General features: G+C 44.2%; 1 pseudogene; it reads right to left on the reverse strand.

Moving 5' to 3' along the window:
* Nucleotides 1-2,528: 2,528 nt before the first annotated feature.
* LOC105708684 (large ribosomal subunit protein eL34-like) lies at nucleotides 2,529-2,882 on the reverse strand (annotated as a pseudogene).
* Nucleotides 2,883-6,000: the final 3,118 nt, after the last annotated feature.

Raw genomic sequence — 6,000 nt, forward strand, 5'->3', positions numbered from 1 at the left:
GTGGAGGCTTTCCATTACACTTAGTGAAATATTCAAAATAGCTCCCAGACCCTGGTCAATAATTCATGGCGCCCTTGGCCTCCAGGGACCCCTGTTGGGAACCACCGCATCGTATTATTTATGCAGGAGGTGAGATGCAAAGGGACTCTCACTGTCCTAGAGTCTCATCAGCAAACTGTTAAGGGATCTGAGGCCTGGATCCAGCCAGGAGCTTTGGACTAACCACTCAGCCTTCCCTGAGCCTCAGATTTCCCATCACTAAGGTGGGAATAAGATATCAGTCCGGGTTCCTGGTTGCCAGCAACAGAAATAAACTCTGCTTATATTAAGCAGAAAATAATGTATTAAAAAAAGTACTAGGAAAAATAGCTCGGCAGTTCCTACACAAGTCAAACGTAGAATCAATACATGACCTAGCAATTCCATTCCTAGGTCCATACTGGAAAGAATGGAAAATAGATCTCCAAACAAAAGCTAGTACATGAATATTCATAGCCACTCTATTCACCATCGCCAAAAGCTGGACACAACCCACTGTCCATCAACAAATGAATGGGTAAACAAAGTGTAATATATCCATGCAACGGGATATGGTTTGGCTGTAGAAAGGACTGAAGCTCTGATACATGCTACAACATGCATGAGCCTTGAAAACATTCAAGGAGAGAAGTCAGACCACATAACGTAAGATTCCGTTCACATCAAACATCCAGAAAGGGCGAATTCATGGGGACAGAATGCACTAGTGGTCGCAAGGGACGGTGAGGGGAAGGGGGGAATGAGAGCGACTGCTTCATGGGGTTTCCACTTGAGTGATGAAGTGCTAGAACTAGAAAGTGGTGATGGCTGCACAACGCTGAGAAAGTGTTTAATGTCACTGGATTGTACACGTGACGTCCGGTGAGTAGCAGAGCGGCTGGGTGCGTGGGAACCACGCCTGTGACCGGTCCTCAGGGACGCTGTTGCTGCAGCCGCCGAGGGTGCTGAGGGTCCCAGTTGCTGGGTGCTGTACCTGCACTGCCAACCCAGGGTCTCCATGGCCTGCAGCTGTGTCAGCTGCCCGAGAGAGGGCCTTGGGGGTCCCTGGGACTCTGGGCAAACGCATCTGACTGGCTGCCTCACATCCCACCCTACACTGCGAGGAAGGCTGAGGAAGCAAGTCCCTGGCATTCTTATCTTCTCCCACCGAGACACAGGAGGGGGAATTCTCCCAAACACAGGAAGGCAGCAGAGAGGCGCTTCAGGACCACCAGCGTGTGCAGAGTTAATGCCTGTTTCAAAGACAGAAGAGAATCTGTCTGGGGAGTCTGGTTCATGGGGGATGCGCAGGAAACGCTGAGACAGGGCCAGATCACGATGTCAGTATTGCTCTCTAAAGGGTTCTTTGTGGGCGGCAACTCTCCCTCCCCTCCTCAACCTCCTCCAAACGTCCCCCACCACCGCCACCACACCAAAACTCACTATTCAGAGACAACTGCTGTCTCACCTTTCCTGTCTAGCGGTTTCTAAACTTTGAACAAATGATAATAGCAGCTGGTTGTTTGTCTAGCGGACACTAATCCTTGCCTCTGGCTTCTGTGATGTGCTTTGCAGTTTAGCACAAGGACCTTGCTGTCACCCACTTAGAAACCCAGTAATGGTGAGATGGTGCTCAGGAGTAGGTTGAGGGGCCGTGGGGACCTGGTCTGCCCTCTGCGCTAGTGACAAAGCCCCTGTCTGCTGTTTGGGCACGGTCCCCACGGTACCATTCACAGCCCCTCCCAGCCCGGGGTTGGGGTGAGGCGCTATGGACCGTCTTGCCTCTAATCTCCAATACAGACAATTCCAGAAGAAAATAGAAGCAAAATAGGATGCGAATTAGGGTTTATTTTTTTTTAAAAGGGTAAATTTTGATATAATTTAAAAATTTTACAAAAGTGGCAAATATAGTTCAAGGAACTCCCATATACTATTTACCCAGATTCAACAATTGTTTAACATTTTATGCCATTTGCTTTTTCACTCCTCTCTCTTCCTTCCCCTCCCCTCCCTCTCCCTCTCCCTCCCCTCACAGACTGTGCCATTTGACCTCCAAATACTCCAGTGTGTATTCCCCAGAAACAAAGACCATCTTGTACATGACCACAGTGTAATTATCAAAATCTGGAGACTTAACACTGATACAATATTATTACCTTAATCCTCAGCCCATAATCAAAGCTCATCCATTGCTCAGTAATGCCCATTATAGTTTTTTGGAGATTTTCAAGATGTCAATTTCTAGTTTCATTTCACTGTGGTGAGAGAACATGCTCCCCAAAATGCCAGCCCTTTGAGATTTACTACATATTATTTTCTGGTTCCTCCCTTGTCTCCTCAGCACTCCAACTGGCTCCTTCTGGAAGTTTCCCTGGACTGTCTCCCACTCAGGCACAGCTAAGAGATCAGTGGAAGACCTGGGGGAAATTATACACGGGTTTTATGGCTCCCTCCTTTGCTCCATTTTTTTAAAGTCTTTTCATTTTCATTACTCAAAGAAGTTTCATTTTTTATTTAGCTTTCTGACTCTGTGCTTGTGCCTTCAGCACTTTCACAATGATTTTCTGCTCCTCGATAAGGAAAGCACGCTTGATCATGTCACGAACACATTTAGCTCACATGGAACCACCATAGGCCCAGCTGACATGTTTCTTTGTTTTGGACAATCTCGTAAGAACTTGAAGTCTTACAGCACAAACCCCTCGAAGTCTGCCTGGACAGACACCACAGGCAGATTTTGGTGTTTTCCCAAACTTCTTGGTATAAATGTAGACAATTCTATTGCCAGGGGTTTGGGACAGCTTGGTTTTGTGACAGGTTGTATTGTAGGAAAGCCTACTTTGGTATATCAAACGCTGGACCATTCTGAGCACCTGCAGACAACGTCCCCGGAAGAGTTCCCTTGTTCCTTTCAATCTGGTGTTTCCCCCCTCATTTTCCAGCCATTTAGGAAGCCCTCTTCCATCCGTTGAGCCCTCAAGGTGGTGAGAGAGACTGTACTTTCTACATCAGCCCCAGCGGAAAGTCACACAAATGCTCATCTCTTACGAATGGACGCTCTTCCAGTTTCTGCCTGCTCGTATCCTCTTTCCAGTGCCTTCAAATAGTTCTTTAAGAAATAGCGTTTCTTAAAGAACTTTTTTTGGTCCAGAGTTTATGCATCAACACACACACACACACACACACACACACACACACACACACAGACACATATAATTAGGAATGCATCTTGTTTGTGCCTCATTCCATAATATGTTACTATTACTCAAAATAGTACGAACTCGACCCTAATAGGACAACTTTTAATTTTGGTTGGATTCATTGGATTCAGTTATTTATTTATCTGATTTCATTATTTCATGATCTCTCCTTAACATTTCATGAAGAGGTCTTTTGGGGACTTTAATATAAGTGACAACAGGATTCAGTGTGATGAAACCAAACATATATGAAATGAACCAGATGCCATATGCTTAAACCTATGAATATGTCAACCAGCAATTCACTGGCGCATAAATGTGCAAATGAGGAAACGTGGTTCAAACACTTCAGCTTGTATTTTATAAAACAGTGTTTAAATATTTGACATAGTTTAGTAATATTTTAGGAAAATGGCCTACCTAGTCTGGATGATGTATTCGTTTGCCGGGGTTGGTGTAAGGATGTCGCACGCACTGGGGCATGCACAGCAGAAGGTTATTGTCGCATAGTTCTGGAGGCTGGAAGTCCAGGATCCAAGTGTCAGGTTTGGTTTCTCCTGCAGCCTCTCTTCCTGGCTTGCAGTCTTCCCTCTCTACATGTCTGTGTCCTCATTGCCCCTTTTTCAACTTCTTTTTTAAGTTCAGGGGTACAGATGCAGGTTTGTCACACAGGTAAACTTGTGTCATGGGTGTTTGTTGTACAGATTATTTCCTCCCCCAGGTATTAAGCCTAGTACCCATTAGTCATTTTTGCTGATCCTCTCCCTTCCACCCTCCACTCTCTGTTAGGCCCCAGAGTGTGTTATTCCCCTCTGTGTGTCCATGTGTTCTCGTCATTTAGCTCCCACTTACAAGTGAGAACATGTGGTGTTTGGTTTTCTGTTCCTGTGTTAGTTTGCTGGGGATAATGGCTTACAGCTCCATCCATGTTCCTGCGAAGGACCTGATGTTGTTTTTCTTATGGCTGCATAGTATTCCATGGTGTATGTGTACCAGATTTTCTTTACCTGGTCTACCATCAAGCGTTTAGGTTGACTACATGTCTTTCCTATTATGAACAGTGCTGCAATGAACATACGCATGCACACTAATGATTTTAGATTAGGACACACCGTAATGGCCTCTTTTTCATTTAACCACCCCTGTAAAGACTTCAGAAGATCAGAACTTCAACAGTGAATTTGGGGGCACACAACCCATCCCGTAACAGATGGACAGTCTCTACTCCTGCCTGTCCTTGGTATATTAACTCATATTCACCTAACAAAGAGTAGAGGGGACTCTATCTTAGGGAGAATGGAAGCTGTGCCCTGGTCCCAAACTCTGACAAGAAAGCCCATTCAGAGGTGCTGGAGATATAGGGGTGCTCCTCACATCCTGTGTCCTGGTGACTCCCTTGCCCCAGGAGGCAAACATGCAGGATAAACTTTCACATGCTTCCGTGCACTATTTCTTAGGACAGGTTCATTCTTAATCTGACCAGCATCTGCTTTATGATTTTTTTCTACTTAAAAATATTAGCAATCATGGTCAGGTGGGGTGGCTCATGCCTATCATCCCAGCGCTTTTGGAGGCTGAGGCAGGTGGATCACTTGAGGTCAGGTGTTCGAGACCAGCCTGGCCAACATGGAGAAACCCCATCTCTACTAAAAATACAAAAATCAGCTGTACATGGTGATGGGCACTTGTAATCCCAGCTACTCGGGAGGCTGAGGCAGAAGAATCACATGAATCCTGGAGCAGAAGTTGTAGTGAGCCAATATCACACCATTGCATTCCAACCTGGGTGACAGAGGGAGACTCTGTGAAAAAAAAAAAAAAAAATTAGCAATCATGGACATGGTAACCAATCAAATGGCACAAAAGAACTTATAATGAAAAGACCCTATATTTCATCATTTAAAAATTACATAGTGAGGTGAATTTTAATGTGGCATTAATTTGAATGAACTCTCTTTTTCCTCAGCTTTATTGAAGTGTAATTGACAAACAATGTATATATTTATGGTGAACAATATGATGTTTTGATACGCATATACATTGCGAAATAATTACCACAATTAAGCCGATTAACACATCCATCACCCCACATACCTGTTATGTTTTGTGGGAGGAACATTTGAGATCTGCTCTCTTAGTGATTTTTAAGAACACAACACATTGTTATTGACTATACCCACCATGATGTACAACAGGTCTCCAGAGCTCACTCCTCCCGTGTAACTGAAACTTTACGCCCTTTGACCAACATTTCCCCATTCCTCTCACCCGCGGGCCCTGGTAACCACTATCCTCCTCTCTGCCTCTAAAAAGTTCAACCTTTTTACACTCCACATATGAGTAAGATCATGTTTTTGTTTTGTTTTTTAAGCTGAATAGTATTCTGTTGTGTTAGTGAGGATGTGAAGTATATTACAAGTGTGCATATACGATATTTTCTTTATCCATTTATCCATCAGTGGACACTTAGAGGTTGACTGCATGTCTTGACTACTGTGAATACTGATGCAACAAAGGTGGGAGTGCAGATATTTCTTCGAGATACTGATTTCATTCCTTTCGGTATATTCCCAGTAGTGGGATTGATTGCTGGATCACATGGTAGTTCTATCTTTCGTTTTTTGAGGAACCTCTAAATTATTTTCCATAATGGCTGTTCTAACTTACATTCCCCCAACAGTACAAGGATTCCTCTGTCTACACATCCTCACCAACACCTGCCTTTGTTCTTTTGGATAACAGCCTTTCTCAAGGTGTGAGGTGAAATCTCATTTTAATTTGT

The sequence above is a fragment of the Aotus nancymaae genome, unplaced genomic scaffold, assembly GCF_030222135.1.
Source record: "Aotus nancymaae isolate 86718 unplaced genomic scaffold, 86718_ANA_hifiasm-v0.15.2.pri h1tg000051l, whole genome shotgun sequence".
NCBI lineage: Eukaryota > Metazoa > Chordata > Mammalia > Primates > Aotidae > Aotus > Aotus nancymaae.